At 36.0% G+C, this 24,977-nt stretch overlaps 1 pseudogene; it reads left to right on the top strand.

The window, feature by feature from the left end:
- The first annotated feature begins 4,380 nt into the window (after nucleotides 1-4,380).
- The window catches only part of LOC132233851 (craniofacial development protein 1-like), a 43,388-nt pseudogene continuing 22,791 nt past the window's right edge, over nucleotides 4,381-24,977 (top strand).

Genomic DNA, 24,977 nt, shown 5'->3' with positions numbered 1-24,977 from the left:
AAGCCAGGCTGACGGCTGCCAGTACAGCGGTGGTGGGGGGAGCCTCTCCTGCCTCCTCAGCAGTGCTAAGGATGTCCGACTTCAGCTTAGGTCTGCTCCCTGCTGGTAAGTACACATCCCCCTAAGGCTCCCGGGCTGCCAGACAGATGTCTGACTGCCAGATTAGGCCCGTTCTCCTGGGGAGCGGGCCTAAGCCAGCAGATGGACATCCCTCAAGGGGTCCCAGACTGCAAGAGGGCACAGGTCGGGTTGAGGGACCCTCCCGAGTGCACAAATTTTTGTGCACTGGGCCTCTAGTTGAATAATAAAAGTGTAATTAAGTATCAAAATCCCACCTCTTATTTTTCTTATATTTTATTGGCATAAGTATTAGACTTTTACCAAAACACTTTAATTTCAAGCATTAGAATCATAGCTTATTTTCCCTCCTTTGATAATGCCTATACAAACAACCACTTTACAAGTAATAATTTATTTTACTATAGTCCAAAACTTCTGTGTAGGAGATTGTTTATTTGTGATTAGGATAAATGACATAGATGCAATTATTAGTCATTTATAATGCTTTTGTACCTTTGTAGGCACTCTCAGATGGACAATTCTTTCCCAATGATATTTTACAAGTTTTGCCATTTTTATTGATGTTTTATGTTACTTAATTATAGGATAATTATAGAAAAAGTAGCTAATGAGTTGCATTTATCTTCATGTTGAACATGCCAAAACAGTGTCATTTCAGAAAGATAACAATTAGCTCAGTTTTTTTTAATAATTAGCTATGAAATATAAATATTAGCTCAAGGAGAAAAAGTTAGAGAACTTTAAAAGTCCAGTATTCACCAGTTAAAAACAGTAAAGAGAAAGCATTCACAGAAAGCAAATGTAGGGTGAAATCCTAATTTAATTTTCAGCTTCAGAATATTATTTTCTCACTAGGGGCCCGGTGCACGAAATTCGTGCACTGGGTGTGTGTGGGGGGGAGTGTCCCTCAGCCCAGCCTGCCCCCTCTCACATACTGGGAGCCCTCAGGCGTTGACCCCCATCACCCTCCAATCGCAGGATCGGCCCCTTGCCCAGGCCTGACGCCTCTGACAGAGGTGTCAGGCTTGGACAGGGGACCCCCATATCCCCCCAATCCCCGGCTCCGCCTCCCACCCAGGCCTGATGCCTCGGCCAGAGGAGTTGACCCTCATCACCCTCCGATCACCAATCACCGGATCGGCCCCTTGACCAGGCCTGAGGCCTCTGGCTGAGGCGTCCGGCCCGGGCAGCGGGGACCCGCAGCTGCAGCGGCCCCGCGATCGTGGGCTCCGCTTTAGGCCCAGGCAAGGCACCCCTAGCTCCTGGGACTGCCAGCTTCGACCGTGCCCAGCTCCCATCGCTGGCTCCACCCCTACTTCCTGCTATCACTGGCCAGGGCGGCAAAGGCGCCTGATTCTCCGATCATGGCTGGGGGGCAGGGCAAAGGCGGCCCCAGGGCCGCCTTTGCCCTGCCCCCCAGCTCTTAGCTCCCCCCTGGGTTTCCGATCACTGTCAGTGGCAGGGGGCTTCTTCCTGCTTTCCCTTTCGCCTCCCTGCATTGTGCCTACATATGCAAATTAACCGCCATCTTGTTGGCAGTTAACTGCCAATCTTAGTTGGCAGTTAACTGTCAATCATAGTTGGCAGTTAACTGCCAATCATAGTTGGCAGTTAACTGCCACTCATAGTTGGCAGTTAATTTGCATATAGCTCTGATTAGCCAATGAAAAGGGTATCGTCGTACGCCAATTACCATTTTTCTCTTTTATTAGATAGGATGACTTTTTCTTCTAAGGTATTTTTTTCTATATAACCAAAAAAAATACAAATAGTAAAATCTATTGACACAAGAAATAAGTCTAGAATTCTATAGCATTTACTTTTCTCTTTCATCATATTAAGTTGCTAATAATTTCTACATGAAAGATGGACTTATTTATATATATAAAAGCCAAGCACCTGGAATGACTGGTCATTATAAGTGGCCTGATCTGGGACCTGATTGGCCCACCAAACCTCCCTTGGCCTCCCCCCCGCCCACCGGCCAGCCCCCGATTGCCTCCCCCCACCCCAACTGGGGGCAGGGCCGGCTGGCCAACCACCTGCCGCCCCTTGGCCCTGCCTGCCAAGCCTCGATCAGCCCCCATTGGGGCGGGCTGGCCAGACCCCACCCATGCTTGAATTCGTGCACCAGGCCTCTAGTTTTAGATAAACTAGTAACATAATCTAACTTAATTCACTATTATTCTAAAATTTATAGTTTATCATTCTTTCCTTTCACCTTCCTCCTCTTTTAATTCCAACTTTCCCTATCTCCCTTCCTCCTTTTCCTCCTTTCTTTTTTGACTTGTTCTCAATAAAGTCACCTCAAACACTTAAAAAAAATGGAAAAAAAATCCCATTGGCTAAAAAGAAAGGAAAAAAGGTTAAATTGACTACTTTTACTTCTTCCTTCTGATTCATTCTCATGGAGTCTCTGGACATTATTTTTAAAGAGATATATGAGTGGCTTTAGATGCAGTGATACTTACCCTGTTTGGAATATGATTTAGACATATTAAGACTACTGCTTGAATTTTTGTTATAAAGGAATCCATAAATTTCAGTTTATTCACAAACCCCAGTATAAAAAGGCATTGTGTACCTTCCATCTACAACTCTATGTCTTTAAATTCATCTCAGTATTTTTATAATGTTCTTCATCCACTCTTGACCATGAGAGCAAAGTCAGCTTCTCCTGGACACTTTTTCAAGGATGCTTCATTAAATGCTTTAGTTTTTCCTTTAGTTTTTTTGTAAGACTCAGCAGAGTGTTAGTGGGGGGGCAAAGGGGGGAGCGGAGATGTTGTAGAGGGTTGACCAGAACTCAATTACTTTATCTGACTTATAGAGATAAGTATGAGTATGAATTGGAGTATTTGGCCAGGTTGCACAAAGGAATACAGATAATTGATTCATAATATATTTGAAACCAAAACATATTAATTGCTTATACCCTGATCAATAGTATTCTTAGCAATTTTGCATTATAAGAAAAAGTAACTACCAGCATATTCTAAAAAGAAAAATGTCTCAATACATAGTCAAATATCTATTTCATCTTTCTCATTCCAACTCATGTTATATATCTTGTAATCAGACTAAGAAATTCTCTACAAAGAATTAATCTGCATTGCTAATTAAAAACTCACAGTTTGAGTGACTATTTTGTGGTAGGTCCATAAAGATTAAACTAACAAATAATAAATAAAATAAAAATAAATAAGCTCATGTACCCCTACGAGGAGATTTAAATGTGAAGAAATTGCAATGAGGCACAGTTCATTAGCACTGTTAAGCAAATTGAGTGACAGTCAAAACAGAATAAAGAAATGGAGGCATAAAATGCAAAACAAATAAGCAAACAAAACAACCACGAGCTTTTGTTGCAATTAGAAAAATACTGCAACTGAAATCTGGAAGGCGTGCTTGCTGCCAGATAATGAAATACTGAATGCAATGTAAAGGAGTTTGGATTACAAAAGGTCTAAAGTTTTGGTAAGGGAGTGATATGACCAAATATTGTTTTTTGGAAGGCAAGCTGGCTGGCTTGTGGAAGTGAGTAGAAACTGAAATAATACAGATCTTCAAGATCAGGTGAGAGCCAATTAAAACCGATATAGTGCAGTAGCATAATTTTACAATAAAATGGTAAAATGCAGCACTGGGAAAAATGACAGGAGAGGAAAAGGGAGAGTTTATGAAGAAGAATATGGGGGGGGATAAATGGGGTTTATTTATACAAGCTGGAGAATCTAAGGAAATTCAGAGGTCAGCATGACTACCAGAATAGAAGAGAAATAAAAAGAGAATAAATAATTACAATTCAAAACTCCCAGTCAATAAATTATTTGGGGCCATAAATGTTTTTTAGAAAACAAATACTCCCAATTGTTTGCCATATGGGATAATTTTAGCCTGAAAATTCAATTAAAATGTGATGTTTTAGGGACCATAGTGTGCAACAGTTTCCAGAACCTTAAAATCTAACAACTAAATTGCTTTCCTGGATTTGGGCCTTCTTTCTGACCTTACCCATCAAGCACTACTGTAAAACTGGTTTTATTAACCCAAGGCTTTTAGTAAGCACTTTTACTTTTTAAAGGGTGACTGTCATAGATCCTTACTCCCTAAGTAATTGGGATATCACTATAGCCTTGATTTTATTCATGGAGATTTACATTCAATTTCTATTAACCTTAATAGGAAGCTATTACTTAACTGGCAGTAATGATTGGTAATTCAGAATAAATCAAGATAGAGTCACTTAATTTGATACTTTCTGTTACAAATGTCAATAATTTCCACTTAAAACTAAGTATGCATTATGTTATCGACTCAGGTAATTCTCTATACAGGCATCTGTATTCACTTTATAGGATATTTTAATATTAAAAAACATTGAATTATTTAAGGATATCTTTAAAAAAATCTATTTTAATACTCAGTTCTTATAATTATTTTAATAAGTGTTTATTTAATAACCTGAGAAATTATCTAAGGAAATTTTCTTCTTGATATCTGAATATGGACTCAAACATCAAAAATAAACATTATCAGCATGTGTCAAGTGTAAAATTAAATACAAAGCCTTGCTGTTAATATTAAGAATTTTAAATGTACTTATAAATTTGTATAATTTGGGCAACTGAATAATGTGAATTTAAATCTGTAAGATTGGGAAGCAGTAATAAATGAATTTGCACTCAATTTATAGGAGAAATATTAAATTATGTGAATTCATAAGAGTGTAAGTCCATATTCATCTATAATTAAGATAGCTATAAAAAATTAAACTAACACAAGAATCACTAAGATAATATCACCATTAAATTTTACCTGTATGTTTAAATTTGTACTATTTAGCCAACATTTATAATTATGTGTTTTTCATGTTTTGGGGCAGAATGAATTATTATAGATTAATTATGAGAAGTATAGAACCACCTTCCACTTGACACAAATTTCATATAGCAAAATTAGGATAAGCAAAAAACCTTTTTCCTAGAAAGTTATCAGACCTTTATATAATAAATACCAAAATATAACTATTTTACTGTAAGTACTGGTCAAATTTCCAAAATTTAAAGCTGTTTTAATGTTATAATAGAAATACATTAAATTGCTCAGGCTATTGTTTTGTTTACTAAGGTCAACTTTATGAAAAATCAATGAATGAACCTAATATTTAGTAGTGTTTATAGTAGAAGTAATCCTGACTCTGATAGTCTTTTCACTGTACATATCAGAATCCACGACTCAGGCAAGAGGTAGGAAAAAAAGATATAAAAATGATTGAAATAGAAAGGATTAAAACCTTCTGGGTAAATATTTTTCAAAAAGTATTGAGTGAATTGGAGATTTTGTGTAAGTGCGTATCTAATTCAGTAGGTCTGGGGAGGAGGATCTAAGACTATCTTTCTATAAACCTCCTAGGTAATGTCAGTATTGCTGGTCTAAGGATCATACTTCGAGTAGAAAATCCATTTCTCCTAATTTTCCAAATAAGTAAGTAAGTTCAGGGAACCTTTGGGTTCCCAAAGTCATAAAACTAATCACAGGGAGAACCTGAACTATATTGTTATTGTTATTCTTTAATGACTTGTGAGATATATATTTTTTTTATTTTTCTAAATATTAGTTATATTATTCGCCTTGTAACAGAAATTTATATTTTAGTTTAATTGATTTAATTCAGAACAAACTAAATCACTGTTAGTGATTTTTCTCCAACTAGTATAGAAAGAATAGTTAATGAGGCAAAGCACTGACAACCCTGGGGAGAAATGAGGGATTAAATCTAAACCCGTGTTGGGAGAAATAGTGGCCTACAATAAGACTATGATACCTTATTTGTGTCTGTGCCATGGCTGCTTTAATATGGAAATACTGAATTGTGTCTCAGTGTTGGTATGATGATTCAATTCAATTAGCACAAAAAAATCATTTGAAACTAATCTTTAAACCTTTGTACATATTTTCTCGTGTGAGTTTAGTCAACCATGCCAAATCATTGCAGAAGAGTCCCCTACTGGTATACAGATTTTCTTTAGCATGTATAATGAAGTTCATTGTGAACTGGAATAAGTTACTGCTAGGTCTAACAGGATGCTTTAAGCTAGAATGAGAAGGCATAGTTGGTTTGTATTGATGCAATCTCTGATTTGATTATGCTCCAATCTTGCCAATAGCTTTTCAAATGTGTTGTAAAATGAAGTTGGGTGTTTAACAATTGTCTTCTACTAATAACAGGTACAAATTCAGCCCATTTTAAAAGCCTGCATGCAAGTGTCAGTTTACAGAGTGATATTGATATTATCTCTAGTAATGCACTGCAAGGAGAAAACAAATAGTAAGATAAATGGAAATACAACTACCTTTTGAACGGACTAAGATTTTCTTGGGGAAAATTTCCACTCATGTTTCATGGTTCCGAAAGAAAAAAAAGTAACCTAGCAGGCAACAATAATTGATTGTCTGTAGTAGTTGAGACTGTTTGTCAAGTAGGTTCACCCAGACACTGACAAGTCTCTAAGTGATGATAATTACCCTGAGGGGGAGGACCTAGGTCATGGCATCTCCTAAATCATCCATTTTCTCATTGGGCATGAGAGACAGAGACACCAGCTGACAGTAAGTAAGAGTGAAAAAAAAAAAGTATTTTAAAGGCCACTTTTATTTCCCATTTTTGACTACTTTGGGTCCTGTAATTGGTTCAGTTCTCCCAATAATACCCAAGCTCTGGGCTTTTCTAATTCTTTTTCCTCATCCAAAATAAGAACGATCATTTGTCTCCCATCTATTCAAATTGATCTGTTAGAGTAACTGGTTTCAGTGCATTGGCGAATCACAATTGAACTTCTTTTTATCAATGACTCAGATAAAATTATGGAATACATAGTTTTGATAATGACACAAAGTACTGGATTTAGAGACTATGATTCATTACTATTATATATTCACTAGAGGCCCGAGGCATGAAATTTGTGCAAGAGTAGGCCTTCCTTTCCCCGGCTGCTGGCACTGGCTTCCCTCCAGCAGCCAGGACCCGGACTTCCCTTGCAGCCCAGGCTTTGTCCGGAAGGTTGTCCAGAAGGATGTCTGGTCTAATTAGCATATTATGCTTTTATTATTATATTTTCATTCAACATATTTATATTGTGTACTTAATATACTTAACACACTGTGCTTTGTAGGACAAACATAGAGCCACACACACACAGAGTCACACAAAACTATGCACACATATGCTGATAGTTGTTTTTCCCCCACACACATCACAATGGGAAAAATTGTAAAAACATGTTGGAGCTAGAGTAAAAAAACCATATAGATAACTTAGTGGTAGATAAGAAACTATCTAAAAGCACAATTTGGCTCCTAAAGCCAGTGGCCACATTTCTAAGCATCTAATAATTACATACTTGAACCTCTCTCTAGGGTTCAATGTGAAGTTAAAGCTCCCCTCAGGGGTTACTGAAACTTAAGCATAGTCAAATCTTAACGTTTCCTGCATGCCTCGAAGGAATACTAATTTACTGAACTCTATAATCTGACATCTCAGCTACAACTTTCTTTATATTTGTTTGTGTCACTAAGAGCAAAGTTTATTTGTGCCTATTACTGCTCCACTTATATACAGAACTATAAAATCATATTATTACATTTGTATTTGTTTACTTTTAAGTTATATCACAAGCTTTTCTCAAAAAGAATATATATACCTATATATCATATAATTGTATTTTCCAAACCCTTTCAATCCAGTAGTTAACTGAAAAGTCTCTCTGAAGATAGATTATCACTATTTTGATTAATATTTCTTGGCATAACAGCTTTTCATTTAGCTGCAAAATTGTATTCTAATTAAATTCTTTCCAAGAAGCTATGCAAATTATTAGCAGACTTAATGCTCCCAGCATGTGTCTTTTCTCACATTGCAAGATTTTAGGAGTTCAATGCACAATTAATTTACAGCTACAATATCTTTGTTTGTGATTCATAATACTATATTGTTTGGAGATATTTTCTTCCTTTAAAAGAAAATCTAAGGGATAAAGATATTTTATGGTTTTCAGTTTTTCCATGACTATGAATTAACTTCATTTGGGAGGCTAAATTGAACTTTTGGGAAACCTTACTTCTGCAGAATGTTTTCCGTGATGACTTTGTATCAAAGCGCATATTTCAAGTAGGCACAGACATTCCTTTCATTCTTCTCTTTGTCTCATGGTTGTGTGTATCAGTAATCAGCAAAAATTCCTATTTGCCTAATTCTACTTTATACCACATATTATTTATTTATTTATTTATTTTTTTGAATCCAGTTATGCTGTTCTTCTTGTTTGGTTTCCTCCAATTGCCTATTATTCAATTTTAGTTTATTTCTGGCTAGCCAGAAGTGAACTAGAATACAATTTAATTAATTTTTATGAACTCTTAAAAACTAAAAGTAATTGGGACAAATGCTCTTAATAAGCACTTGTTGAATGAACTCCAGTTTTGACATGAGACAGCATCTCCACATCAATTTTTCTAACAGATGGACCCACTGAAACGTATTGCCAATATGACAATGAAGTTAAAATGCATTGGTCAAATTTTTTAAATATTTTTTTATTGATTTCAGAGAGGAAGGGAGAGGGAGAGAGAGATAGAAACATCAATGATGAGAGGGAATCATTGATTGGCTGCCTCCTGCATGCCCCCTACTGGGGATTGAGCCCACAACCCAGGCATGTGCCCTTGACCAGAATCAAACCATGACCTCCTGGTTCATAGGTCAATGCTCAACCACTGAGCCACGCTGGCTGGGCCTGGTCAAAATTTTTAATGTCTCTGTGGCTCAACCTCTTTGCTGTAATATTAGGATAAAAGTAAAACTTGTTTTATATAACAAGCTCGATTATTACATGATATATATATATATTAGTATATGCGTGTGTGTGTGTGTGTGTGTGTGTGTATGGTTGGATCAGTATCTAGCAGATACCATCCCATATAATAAAAGGCTAATATGCAAATTTTCCCCTAGACTTGGAGTTCGACCGGAGTTCAACTGGGAGGTCGACCGCGGGGTGGGGCCGGATGGCCAACTGCCAGGGGCCCCTCCCGCTGGAAGGTCCCGCCCCCTATCGGCCCCCCAACCCCTATCGGGGATGGGGTTGGCCGGCCAGCTCCCTCTGGCTGGCCTAGCCCCCAATCAGCCCCGATCAGGGCAGGCCAATCAGTCCCCACCCATGCAAGTATTCATGCACCGGGCTTCTAGTTCATAATATTCACCTTAATAAACTAATAGAATTTTTTGTACATATGTCACCCTCAGTTTTTTGACAGATAGTTCAAAGATAGATGGGAGCAAGCATGTGGCATTGATTAAGTCAAGTTCAGGAACTGAGTGTAGAAAATGCAAAGATCAGAAATATTATTAACACTCTGACAAGTTGAATAGAAACATGGGGTTATAGGCAGGATCTCAATTTCAGTGATGTAGAGTTGATAATAAAATGAAAAAGGAGAGTGGAAATCATAAAGGTGATGGGAATCACTTTTTGACCAGCAACATAGAACGCAGTAGGGTGAGAATGAAAGAACCATTTTAAACAGCCCTCAAAACAAATATGCATTAACTTAAGGAATACCCACAATATCTTTCACCAAAAGATACCAGTTTTTTACAGACTGATCAAGTTTTTAGTATGATTCAGATGAAGGGAAGCAATATAGCACATTATAATTTCCCTTTTGTAATAACAGTTTGCTCTGTTTCTCACATTTTTCTATCTCATTTTAATCTTTATATATATTATTTACATTTTTATGAGTTTGTATTTCTTATATTTGGAGTGAAGTTTTCATATGATATTTACCAAATTCATAATTTCCCATCTCAGAATTTTTCAACTTATCCCATTATATTAAAGGAGAATAATAACAACTATGCATGTTAAATACTTATTATGTACCAGTAGATATTTTAAACTTGTACTCATCTCTTTAATTATCACTACACTCCAATCAAATACTAATGGTGGTGAGCACAAAGCTAACTTGGCTCTGGAGCTCGTACTCTGCATCAGTCTGCCAGTCTGTAGAAATGAAATGGGAGCACCTTGATGAACTGACAACTAATTAACAGAAAGCTGCTTTTATTCTTTGTTACTTCTCTTACATGAGTTCACTCTATTAAGGACATTTTATACAATCAGGGAAATGAACCAAAAGAGGCAAATATGTCTGGGTATTTTGCAATGTGAATTGCCCCCTGAGTCTCCATTCTCCCACTTCTAGTTCAAGGTAGCACACTTGCCCACACAAACACACTTCCCCTTGGGAAGGACATGGTTGAAAATGGACTTAAAGTCAATCTGTCCAGATAGACCACAGCTTAGGTAGATGACATCAGCTCTAGGGAGAGCAAGAAGAGCTTGCTGCATTTCAGTGTATTCTTCTAAGAGAATAAAATGTAACACACCTTGTATGGGAAGGAATACCAGTCTGTAACCAGGCCACACAGTTGTGATAATGTTCCCTTTCTTCCAATTCTTCAGTTACTTTACTCTTCAATGCGAATATATCAGAAGGGAGAATTATTTCCCAATGGTCACTTTCCTCCTGAGATTAAGTGAGAGAAGTAATGAAATAATAAATATTATATCAATTATGTTATCTTAAGAAGGAAAGCTCAATATATCAAAATAATGCTTTGTCTTTCTGAGATATGTTAGTCAATGGACTAAAATTTAAGCATAATCATATGCCAGGACTGACCAGCAGACCCCGAGTGACAGATGAATTACTCTGACACGTTTTTTGTGAAAGAGAGGGCTAAGGGACTGCTTGGCTTGAGAAACCAAACAGCCCCATTTGCCAGCCTCCTTAGGCTTTAACTGTAACAAGAGCTTGAACTAAAATTAACTTCTAGATACTATCAGCAGGGTAAGTATCCTTGAGAAGACACATGCGTCTGCAGTGTCCTTTAAGCAAGAGCGTCTAAAGACTAAACATAGAAATTCCAGTAAAGCACCCGAGTGCTCAGACTTGTTTGGAAAAGTCAAGGCAGGGGCAGTCGCCTTTGGCCAGCTCTCTCTGGAGGCCCCCAACCTTTCAGAGATTCCAACCAAGTCCTGTACTTCCACACAAACATAGAATGTGCCTTTTGTGACCAAAGAGGAGATAATAATTATATTTTATAATAAAATGCCCACATTAAACCTGACATTCACTTAACCCTTTGCATCTGAATATCAAGATAAAATAATGGCAAACACAATTTTAAGGTATTTTCTGTTGAAATGTGATACATTTAGACAATGGAATACTACTTGGCTGTAAAAAAAGAAGAGAATTATGCTAAGTTAAATTAGCCAGCCAGAGAAAGACAAGTACCATATAATTTCCCTTATGTTTGGAATCTAATGAAAAAGTAAACTAACAAACAAAATAGAAACAGACTTATAGCTATAGAAAACTGACTGACAGCTGTCAGAGGGGAGGAGCTATTGGGGGGCTGGGTGAAAAAGGTGAAGGGATTAAGCAAAAAACCCCCCACAAAACTCATAGACACAGATGACAGTATGGTGATTACCAGAGGGAAAAGGGGTTAGAGGGAGGTAGAAGAGAGTAAAGAGAGGATAAATGGTGATAGAAGGAGACTTGACTTTGAATAGTGAGCACACAGTATAATATACAGATGATGTATTATAGAATTGTACACTTGAAACCTATATAATTTTATTTACCAATCTCACCCCAATAAATTCAATAACAATTTAACAAATAAATAAGAATTAAATTATATTAAAATATTTAAATTCTAAAGTATATTATTTAAAGTATTGTCTTTATATTTGTAGTGGTGTCCATTTAATATTTTGATAGTTTAAGATTATTTGCTCCTGCCCACCCTGGCCAGTGAGCTCATTGGTAAGAGCATCAGCCCACATACTCAAGGGTCACAGGTTTGATTCCTGATCAAGGCCACACACCTGATTTACAAGGTCAATCCCTGGCTCCATCAGGGTACCTGTGGGAGGCAATTAATTGGTGTCTCTCTCTTTCTCACTCTCTCCTTCCCTCCCTTCTACTCTCTCTAAAAATTAATGGAAAAATATCCTTGGGTGAAGATTAAAAAAAAAGATTGTTTCCCACTTAAGTCTCTTGTTCACCTTTATTTTCTAAAATAAATTGAAACCAAAGGAGTATTGTTTCATAGGGACATGTGCAAGGAGATTAAACACTATGTAGGAGGAAAAAAAGTTTCACAATAAATTCGTCCCCTAATGTTTAATATTTATATTAAACAAATATATTTTCCTGGACCAATGCCAGTAACATCAAAAACAGAAAACCATGATAAAATCAAAAAAAAATATGAATATTATATAAATAACAAAAGGAGATTATGAATGAGAAATTGATTTCTACATCCTCAAATGCTGAAAAATATATTTTTTCTTATTTGTGATATTTTTAGTTTATAAAGCTGCCAAACTCTTCTATCAATAATGACAAAGGAATTTCCACAACTTATGGAGAATAATTTAGAGCTAAATGACATAATTATAGGCATCCAAGAAGTAGACCTCTATTGAACTCCAGGAAGTAGTATAGATAGTAAAATTAATCTTTGGTGAACTGGCAGCCAGAATGGAAATACTAAAGTGAGTTATTTTGTTGGTTTGTTTTGTTTTTGTCGATTGCTGAGCAGCTGTGTTCCTATGTAAATGAAATTGGTATAGAAGGATTTCAGAAAGCTGGGCAAATAAAAGTGTTCAGGGAATGAAATGATGAATCAAATATTTTCACATTTAAAACAAAAAACTTGCTCTTACGTTCTACCATTAAAGTCTACTCACACAGAATAAAAATTTTCACATTTTAAATATTGCTTTCTCATTAGGAAGCCATTGATATTTCCTATGACAAGGTTAGTTGACTAATTGAAGAAAATATGACAGTTACCATTAAGAAAACAAATGACATCTGTTATAAATTTTTATAGTAGCTTTAACTAAAGTCAATGTAGATGCATTCATATATTTTTATATGTCAGCAAAACACAATGCATCAATGTTACCCTCAAACAACAGAGAAAACTGAGCATCCTAAGTATAACAAAAGAGTAGGTAAAATGCAAAGAGCACACACCAACAAGCATTTACTAATCATATAAGAGCTGCCATAAAAAATCAATGAGAGAAAAAAAAAAACCCAAACACAATCAGTGAGGACAATAGCCACTGAAATTTTCACTGCAATCAGAAAGATGCAATTATCAACAGTCATTTAGAGCTGCACTTAATGCAGGGGAGTATAAATTGAGTGATTATTTTACATTGATGGCACCAGTATATTACAGTATAATTCCCATTACAAATAATCATCCAAGGTGTTTTCTCAAAATGTATCCATTAGTCCGATTTAATATAAACATTTATATTTTAGTGTATTCCATTATGACTGTCAAAATTTTGGATTATCCAGGTTGTGCTTTCTGGCTAAATATTTTTTATACATTTTTACTGGACTAACACCAAAATGCAAGACCAGTTACATTTATGTTCATAATGCGTAGAAAGTACCCTCAAAATATAATACTTTTCTTTCCTATTTGTTTAATCCTTACCCAAATATATATTTTTAAATGGATTTTGAGAGAGAGAGAGAGAGAGAGAGAGAGAGAGAGAGAGAGAGAGAGAAACATCAATGATGAGAGAGAATCATTGATCGGCTGCATCCTGCACACCCCCTATATGGGATCGAGCCTGCAACTTGGGCATGTGCTCTGACCGGGAATCAAACCGTGATATCCTGGTCATTGGGATGCTGTTTTGTAGAGACAAACATTAATCATTATTTTCATATGTTAGACATATGCATTTTCTGGAAAAGGAATAATGAAAAAATAACCTTGGACAGAATACAAACAATCCTTTAAAACATGCACCAAAGACTTTAACAGATACCTCATCAAAGAAGATATAGAGGTGGCAAATAAGCGTAAGCATATGAAAAGATATTCCCTTTATGTCACAGGAAAACGCAAGTTAACAATGAGATACCACTACATATCTAATGCAGTGGCCAACATCCAGAACACTGACAACAAAAAATCTTCAAAAGGTAGAGCAACAAGATTTCTCCTTCTGCCCAGCCAGTGTGGCTCAGTGGTTGAGAGTCAACCTATGAGCCAGGTGGTCAATGTTTGATTTCAGGTCAGGGCACATGCCAGGCTGTAGTTTCAGTTCCCACCAAGAGTGGCGGGGGGCATGCAGGAGGCAGCTGATCAATGATTCTCATCATTTATATTTCTATATCTCCCTCTCCCTTCTCTTAAATTAATAAAAATATATTAAAAAAAGAATTCTCCTTGGATTGCTGTTGCAAAATGGTACAGCCATTTTGGAAGACAATTTGGTGTTTAACAAAACTAAAAATATACTCTTACCATATCATGTAGCAATCATGCTTCTTGGTAATTACCCATTAGGGTGAAAACTTATGTCCACACAAAAACTTACATACATATACAGAAGTTTCATTAATAATTTCCAAAATTTGGAAGCAACCAAAGTGCAACAAAATGGTGAATGGATAAACTGTGGCACATCCAGACAATAGAATATAATGCAGTGTTAAAAAGGAACAAACTATCTAGACATACAAAGACATGGTGAAAACTTAAATGCATATTGTTAAGTAAAAGCAGCTAATATGGAAAACACTACATAACGTATGATTTTAACTATATGACACTCTGAAAAAAGCAAAACTATTGAGACAGTAAAACAATCAGTGGTTGCCAGGTATTAGGAAAGGGAGAGATGGATCAACAGGTCAGAGAGGATTTAAGAGGGGAGTGAAACTACACTGTAATATATATAACAATGGATACATAGCATTATATATTTGTTAAAAACTACAGAATGTACAAAACCAAGAGTGGCCCTGGCTGGGTGGCTCAGTTGGTTGGTGTGTTGGCCTGTACATCAAAAGGTTGTGGCTTTGAACCGCATTCGGGGTGTATACAGGAGGCACCTGATCGGTATTTTTCTCCTCTTTCTAAAAGCAATGAAATCATATCTTAGTGTGAGGATTAAATACAAAATACCAAGAGTGAACCCTAATGTAAATAGTGGACTTAGATATTTGTCTGGGTTCACTGATTCTAGCAAATGTACCACTGTGGTGTGGGATGCTGGTAGTGGTGAAGGCTGTACAAATGTGGGCCAGGGAGTATACAGAAAATTTCTGTAACTTCTGCTCATTACTGCTGTGAACCTAAAGCTACTCTTTAAAAGGATATCTATTTTTTTAAAAGAACATTTATGCTAAGCCATGTTGTGTAACAATAGAAACTGAACTATGGAACAACACTCTCAAAAGATGTGTTCTGTTCAGTTCAATGCCTTCCTGATTATAGGACAAAATGTTTTCATGCCATTTTTATTCAAAACTGACACATTTTTCTTTATCTTGTCAACTCTAGCAAGTATCTATAGTTAACATTTCCCTTTAGAATTGCACATTAGCCTAGTGCAGTGATGGCTAACCTATGACACGCGTGTCAGAGGTGACACGAGAACTCATTTTTTTGGTTGATTTTTCTTTAAGTGGCATTTAAATATATAACATAAATATCAAAAATATAAATCTTTGTTTTATTATGGTTGCAAATATCAAAAAATTTCTATATGTGACACGGCACAAGAGTTAAGGTTTTGCAAAATGCTGACACGCCGAGCTCAAAAGTTTCGCCATCACTGGCCTAGTGACTTAAAAATACTTCAATATAACTACTAAATTTATCATAATAATGAAATCTAAGAGATTATAGGATTACATTCTACTTTCATATATAGATAGAAATATCATTGACTTACAAAATAAAAACAAGAATAAAATTTAGCCAAATAAGAGAGCAGTAGATAAAGTATATAAAGAAGAATAGAGGGAAAACATGTCGTTTTGCAATTTGCTTCCAGCGGGACAGTCAAATCGTGTTGTGTTTCTTCTGAGTTGATACTGACATATCAATAGGATAGGATATATTACAAGTGAAGATTTCTTCAGATTAATGAGATAAACTCCCAGTTTATTCCAGTTCTTTAATCTGCTAGTAAATAGTTCTGTTAGATGAGGTTTATATCAATCCTAAAATCTTGGGCTTTAAATTCTATTAAGTAATCAATTGCTGTCTGATTTTTCTAAAGTCTGCTTCTTCCAGAGAGCACATGTATAAAGACGTTAAAGTTTCCAAAAGCAGGATTCTATGAAATTCAAAGCCACTAATTCACCTGTAACACATGTGAAAAATAATTATTTGAAATACAGCATAAAAGACTGTGTTAATAAAAAAAGTAAAAAAGACTGTATTAATAACAAGAAAACATATGAAACATAAATTCTTATTTAGGTGACATTTCTTTATGGAGTAATTGCTTCTAAATCTTACCAAACTTTCTACTTATTTTTCAACTGGGGTACATGGATCAATGCATTTCTTAATTGAATGAGATAGACATATAACTCATTATTAAGATAGGTGAGATTAGACATCTATCATTTTCCCTTCTTTTAAAAGGTACTATTCATAAAATAATAACACATTCTGAGGAAGAAGTAAACAAGCAAGAATAGGTTAGCAGCTGTAAGATTTGTGTCTACTCCTCATTGTCCCAGCTTAAAGTTTTCCAGCATAGAGCATCTCACATTAACTGTAGTAAACAATTTACATTTGTGACACGCAAATACTCTTTAATGAATTGAAAATGAATTACTATAATTAAGTGTAAAATGATATGCAAAATACAAGCACAAATTTATCAATAAATTTAATAGTCTCCCCCAAATGTTTCCAAATAAGTATAACCAAAACAAATCTAGGAAAATTGACAAAGAATCAATATAAACATTCATCTTGTTTATTGCAAGTGTGCTTGTAAGACAGTTAATAAAAAAGATTCACTGTCACGCCCTGGCCAGTGTGGTTCAGTTGGTTGGGCATCGTCACATGCACTGACAGGTTGCCATTGAATTACCAGTCATGCCTGGATTTTGGGCTCGATCTCTGGTAGGGGCGATCAATGTATTCTCACATTTATGTTTTTCTCTCTCTATTCCTCTCCCTTCCTCTCTCTCAAGAATCAATTTTAAAAATTAAAAAAAGATTCACTATCATGTTGAAACTTATTGTCATTCCACAATTATAAATCAATACAACTTATAAATTAAACAATTCTCTATTTAAAAGACCTATATGCATACTTTAAAAAATGCATGCATCAATATTAGAAGTCTTTGATGTGACAAATTATCTAGTGTATGTTGGATTGAGAACATGATTGTTAATGACACTATTAACAATTTTCATAGTAGAGAAACCAATCTTACTGATTTATGCTGCATGGAGATAGAAGAGTAATTTTAAAGAAATGTTTGGAAATTTTTAATATTTATTTTTAGTTTTTATTTGAAAGTAAGCAAGAGTGATGCTCTGTTTATTGTCCTGATTATTTATTAGCCTTCTTAGAAAATCTGGCCAGAGCAGTATTATAAAAGATAGGTAAAAAAATCATATTTCCAATTTATTAAGCATATTTATAAGTCCCAAAGAACTTATCCAATACATTAGAGCAGAAATGCATCTTAGTAATGATTTTTTTCTAATATATTTTATTGATTTTTTACAGAGAGGAAGGGAGAGGGATAGAGAGTTAGAAATATCGATGAGAGAGAAACATTGATCAGCTGCCTCCTGCACACCCCCCTACTGGGGATGCGCCCACAACCAAGGTACCTGCCTTTGACCGAAATCAAACCTGGGACCCTTCAGTCCGCAGGCCGATGCTCTATCCACTGAGCCAAACCAGTTAGGGCAGAAATGAATTATTTAAAGTGTTGTTGTTTTTTTTTTTCAGATCAGAAATATCTATTAAGCAGATAATTAATTATCAAGCACTAAGCGCCTGTGGAAGATTGTTTTTTCAAGATAGATGCCACGATATCTCCCTTTTGCAATGAAATTTGCCACTCCTCTCATCAATGGGTGGAGTAGTATATTTCTCCTACACTGAATATAGATTGGTCCTATGATTTGCTTTTACAAATGGGATGAGACAGAAATGGCTTCAGAGACTAGGTTTTAAGATGTCCCGCAATTTTTTTTTTTCCTCACCTTGTTAGGCAGCCTTATCCACCCCATAAAGAAAGCTAGGCTGCCATACCCAGGAGGCTACATGAAACCAAATGCCCTGAAGAATGCAAGGATGCAAAGCCACAAGAGGAGAGGTTTTGAAGGATAATGGACTATGAGTACTAAAAGGTCTCAGCAGTCTAGTCATTCTGGTGGAAGGGTCAGACATATAAGGCCATAACTGTTAGGATGAACTACCCTTAATCTCTCCTGCTTGGACATGTTTTCTGAAATATATATTGTTACTAACTTTTTCCTATAGCTGTGGCAGACAGCCAGACCTGCAGAAGCAAGATAATAGGAATTCCCCTCCACCTGACTGACCTGTGCACTCCCTTCCCTTGACTCCCTTGACTGACTCCTGCCCTCCCCTCCACTTGACCTACTTTCGTACCCACACCCTGACCCTATATTGCATACTTGTATCCTATATAGAAGAGAACCTAAGCAGTCCCTCTGGGCTGATACCAACACACTGGTCTTAGCCCGCTGTCAGAGAATGTAATAAAATTTCTTAAACTCTCACAACGTCCCTGGGCATGGCTCCTGAAGGCAAGGCCCTAACAATAATAATCCCTCAGTCTCAACGGGGAGCAGAGAAAATCCACCCTTATTTAGCTCTTCCTGAATTCCTGATTGCAGGACAAAATAAAATGACTGCTGTTTTAAGGCACTAAATTTTGGAATGGTTTACATTACTAAATTTTGGAGTGGTTTGCTATTCAGCAATAAGTAACTGAGGCCATTAGCATTCATGAGGTAAGCAATTAAAAGACAAATAGGAGATGGCATCTAATTATAGTGCAGAGTATAGAGGTGGTTATCGATAAATTCACACACAATTACCTTTAAGAATGCTATAAGGACCACATTGGTATAAATTCAAAATATCATTGGAACAGAAGTTAGGTGAGTGAGTAATAAAGATCAGCAGACATATTACAAAAGGGATGATAATGGAGACAAATTTTACACAGTCTTTCATTTACTCATTAAATATTTAATTGGGTATATCACCTGTGCATTGTGAGAAAATATAAAAGTGAGACATTTTGTTTTGTTCACAAAAGAAGTAATGTTCTAAAATCTGGACTGAATAACCCTGTGAAGAATTGGTTAAATATGAATTTGGAGAATTATTTAGGGTCTAGATCATAGACAAATTTGAAGCTATTAAAATACTTTAGACTTCTGTCTGTAAAATGGGAAAATACTTTAGAACATTAATCTTGGAAGAAAATGTAAAGAATGACAAAAATAGTAGTCTGGGCTTTTCTGAGAAGAATTGACAGTTTTAGGTGGTTGATTAGATTTACTAAGAGAAGAATATTGATGAAATCATAGAACATTCCATAAATTACAGATTCTGTATCATTTAAAAATGACTCATACAAAACCCACCTGCTAGATTTTAATAAATGCATAAAAATCAGTTTAATTTGAACTTTCATATTTTAATGACCCCTAAACTACTCATTTCCAACTCAAAATTGTACAAAATTTGTATTGATGATAAAATTATTGGGTGTCCTTTAACATGAAATTGTCTTTAATATGTTTTGGGGCAAAAAAAAACACACCTAGAAGTCGCCCAGCCAGAGGTGTTCAGTGGTTGAGCATGGTCCTATGAACCAGGAGGTAACGGTTTGATTCCCTGGTCAGGGCATATGCCCCAGTTGTGGGCTCATTCTTGGTGGGGGCATGTAGGAGACAGCCAATTGATGATTCTCTCATCATTGATGTTTCTATCTCTCTCTCTTTCCCTTCTCTGAAATCAATAAAAATATATTTAAAGCTACTTAGAAATTATTTTTAAGCACTTTTTATACTTCAAGATTTATTTTATTTGATGTAAATCATTCTCATATTTAAGATATATGAAATATAAAAAGAATCATTTATCTTTTCCTTATATAAAAAATAAGTTTCAAGTTAGATATAGAAGAATTATGACTCTAATTTTCCTTTTCACAAGTTAATATACTAAACAATGAATCATTCACAGAATTGCTGCATTCCTAATATCACACATTTACAGTGGTTTTTGACATATAATAAATGAAGTTTGCTTTAGGAAGAGTGGCATATTGAAATCACTGAAATTGTATTTTTACTCAATATGAGTTTAATTATGAAGAGACCTCTAGATTCTGGCTGGGGAAAAAAGAAACTATCCATCATTTTGCAAATTTTATCAGCTATGGTTTTATCAAACCAAACCATTTCCCTTTGTGTAATATAAAAGTTTAAATAAAGTTCTAACTTCTAACAAAACTCTAAAGTAGATATGATCATGGATTTAGAATATACTTGGCCCATCTCAGAACATTCATTATTATGAAAAATGTGGAACTACTCAGATGTTATCATTTCCATGGCAAACTATTTTACTGACTAATAGACAATACTGATAAGGAATTATTTTATTCTATATTTTTCTCTTATAATCCCTTTTTATTATTTATATTTAAACAATTTATTTAATTTCTCTTTTAATATTTACATGCACATAATCACATTCCACTGAACTTACTTCTTTTTACCCCCACCTTTATTTACTATTAGAGGCTCAGCGCACAAAATTTGTGCACTCAGGGAAGTCCCTCAGCCAGGCCTGTACCCTCTCGCAGTCTGAGAGCCCTCAGGGGATGTCTGACTGATGGTTTAGGCCCACTCCCCATGGGCCCAAGATATCAATCAAACATCCTTAGTGCTGCTGTGGAGTCAGAAGAGGCTCTGCCACCTCTGCTGTGCTCCCTAGCCATGAGCATGGTTTCTGGCTAAGCAGAGCCCCCTCTGTGGGAGTGCACTGACCACCAGGGGGAACCTCCTGCATTGAGCGTCTGCCCCCTGCTGGTCAGTGTACGACACAGTGACTGGTCGTTCTGCCATTCAATATGTTTGCATATTAGCGTTTTATGATATAGGACTAGAGGCCCTATGCGCGAAATTCGTGCAAGGGTAGAACTTCCTTCCCCTGGCTGCTGGCTACGCAGCCCTGGCTTCGCAGCCCTGCCCGCTGCCCACAGGCACCTTGGCCCAGCACTGCACACATCTGCTGCCACACACCCCCGGTTCCCTGGTTCTCTGCAGAGTCCTCAATCGATCATCCCACAGAGGGTGGCCTGGGTTTCCCTCTATGGGGCGATCATGGAGTCCCCTGATTGACTGCCCCGCTGGCTGTTGGCCTGGACCTCCCTCTGTGGGGTAACTGTGGGACAATGGTGGGCCCCCCCTGACCAATCACATAACACCCGCCTTGGCTGGCCTGGCGCCAATGCATGCCATAGCGTGGTCATCTGGAAGGTCATTCTACTGTTCGGCCATTCAGTTGATTTGCATATTATGCTTTTATTATTATAGATAATTGGAATATGACACATTGTGTAAATTTAAGGTGTGCAGGTGTTGATTTGATATAGTTATACATTGCAAAATGAATACCACCATAGCTTTAGGTAACACCCTTATCTTGTCACATAATTACCATTTCTTTTTTGTGGTGAGAACATTTGGGATCAACTCTCTTAGCAACTTTCAATTATGTAATACAGTATTATTAACTATAATCACCATGCTGTACATTGCATCCCTAAAATTTATTCTAATTAGAAATTTGTACCCTTTGACCAACATTTCTTCTTTTTCCCCATCTCTGGTCCCTGATAATTACTACTCTACTCTCTGCTTTTATGATGTTCATTTTCAGATTTTATGTATAAGAGATATTACACAGCATTTATCTTTCTCTGACTTCTTACATTTAACATAATGATTTAAAGATCCATGCATGTTGTTGCAAATGGCAAGATTTCCTTCTTTGCCATTGTTTTTATATCACAACTTCTTTATCAGATCTTACTTATTAAGCATAGATAGGGTATAGTTCTCATAACCACTTAAATGTGACTCTTTGACTGCTGAATTATTCATGTTTTTCCTAACTAAATAAACTATTCAAAATGTAAAACTATTATGAAGAATGGAACACCAACTAAAGTGTTTTGATAATATGTTTACAAATAATTGGCATTCAATGTGTACCAAAACAGTAAGTTAACACTCATAGGATAACAGCAAAGAGAAATATAAAAACATGCTTAATAATTCAGATTTAGATAAAGGGTAAGCTTTATTTTATATAACTTCTGGTGAAATATAATGAATTAGAAACATATTTTTAATTTCCCCTCCTGTATTTGCAATAAATTAGACAGGAGCAGTAACTAGTGTTAACCCAACATTCAATACAGACAAGAGGTAGAAAGTATTATTAAAGATATCAGCAAGCTTTTGGAAGACTAAAAATATCTAGAAAAGCAACTGAAGGTGAGAAAACTTAGTATCAAGTCTTTGCAAGAGGAAAAACAAATCCTTGAAACAGGCAACATGCTGATAAGGCTTAGGAATTAAAGGCATCAGTATCATTGAAAGTAAGGGATCAGGGAGTCATAAGAAATTGACTGAAAGGTTTAAGGGCAATTAGGCCCCTACATTTTCTCTCTCATCCCATGCTGTGAGCCAACAATCTTCCTTTCTCACCACCACCATTCCCCAATCTTTCTAATAAGAAATGAGAATTTGCTAAACTATAAATCATTCAGGAATATTATTTTAGACCCAGGAATATCAAGAATAACAGAGGATAGGGAACTGTGTTTCAGAGGAAACAAGAGGTATTAAATAAAAGCCAACTTTCTAAATGAATGGTGACCAGGCAGCTCCTTCTGCTGCACATCTCCCAGAGCACTGGAATATTTACCAAACTCCCACCTCACCTTCTCCCTCTCTGACTCTTCCACTCAAAAGAAAGTAAAAACTGCCTTACCACAGAGGAAAGCGATGTTTTCTTTGAAGAGTCTGAGAAGAAAGACATTATCTTTATATTCTGACATCTGTCTGAATTTCAACAAAGTTAGTGGATTCCCCTCAGCATGCTCCACAGAAAAACTTACCACTTTATGAGTTCCACCAATGTAACAGTGTTTCGTTTTTTAAATATGATTGAATCGTTAATAAATCACCAGCCATTTAAAAATATTTAATATGAAAGATAAACATCTGCATAAGAGTGGGAGAGGATGGTAGAAAAGAGAATGAAAAACATACAGGAAGGAACAACAATAGGGAAATATAAAAAACATATTTAAAAATTATAAATGGCACTGTCAGATAGATTAAGTTGACATTGATCATGAAACCAGAATAGGATTATGTAATGAAGAACACGAGAAAATAATAATATCTGAGGTATTAAGTATATGACAGAGATAGAAGATGTTTAGACCTAAATTCTAAGTGATTTATAAAATATGAAATAAAAAGATAAAGGAATTAAGAATGAAAAAATACAGACGCTATCGTAATCCTGTATTCAACTAATAAAAATTCTAGGAATTGAGAACAGAGAGAAACCAAACGGGATAATTAAAACAAATAAGAAAATTTCCCAGAATTATGAGTATCCTGCCAATGAATTTTTTAAAATATACATATAGATAAATTATATTATTATGAACTTTCACAGCAATAAAACAAATTCCAGAAAGAGGAGATAATTTAAAAATGTCAGTGACTGGGAGTTGTAATAGCATTCTCAGAAGCAAAGGTTGAAAGAAGGCAGTAAATATAATGGCTGGCTTCAAAAGTCTGCAGGAAAATCAGGTCCAAACTTTTTAAACTGATATTAAATTAGGTACAAGGTTGTTTTTTTTGTTGTTGTTATTGTTGGCTTTTGTTTGTTTTTTAAAGGTATGTTCAGCTAATCTATATCTCAAAAACTTTGTTACATGTACAGTTTTTCTCTTAATAAACTGGAATCTGTGCTTAGCTCAACATTAAAAAAAAAATCAAGAAAGAAGGGCTGTTACTGGCATCCAGAGATCAGCTACTAACCTAGAAACAAGGGATCTCAAGCAGCGTGACTATGTGAACTCAGACGAGCACTGCTTCTTCTCACGGAAAGCAGAGAGAGAACTACATAACCAAACACCTGGAGAAGAGAGATCATGGTGAAACAAAGAACCAACCCACATATGAAAGAAAAAACAGGCATCATCAGAAAAGGAAGTAAACGAAATGGAGGCAATGGAGGCAAGCAACCTATCAGAGAAAGAATTCAGAGAAATGGCCATAAGGTGGATGAAAAGAATGGAAGACAAATTCAACAATATGTGTAGGAACCAAGAGGAACTGAAGAAAAACCAAGAAGAAATGAAAAATGACATCACTGCTATAAAGAACTCAATAGAAAGCATCAACAGTAGACTAGAAGAAGCAGAGGACCACATCAGCGAGCTAGAAGACAAGGTAGGAAAACATACCCAAACAGAACAGCTTCTAGAAAAAAAAATTAAAAAGCAGGAGGAGAGCCTAAGAGAACTCTGGGACAACACTAAACGAAACAACATCCGAATAATAGGGGTGCCAGAAGGAGAGGAAACTGAGCAAGGAATAGAAAACCTGCTTGAAAAAATAGTAACAGAAAGCTTCCCTGATATAGGGAAGAAAAAACTCACACAAATCCAAGAAGCTCACAGAGTCCCAAACAAAATGAACCCAAAAAGACCGATGCCAAGGCACATACTAATTAACTTGGCAAACACCAACGACAAAGCAAGAATCTTAAAAGCAGCCAGAGAGAGACAGAAAGTTACCTACAAAGGATCCCCCATCAGACTAGCGACCAATTTCTCATCAGAAACACATCAGGCAAGAAGGG

Source organism: Myotis daubentonii, chromosome 4, assembly GCF_963259705.1.
Source record: "Myotis daubentonii chromosome 4, mMyoDau2.1, whole genome shotgun sequence".
Lineage (NCBI taxonomy): Eukaryota > Metazoa > Chordata > Mammalia > Chiroptera > Vespertilionidae > Myotis > Myotis daubentonii.
Note: the sequence above shows the minus strand (reverse complement) of the source record. Positions and strands in the feature narration are given on the sequence as shown.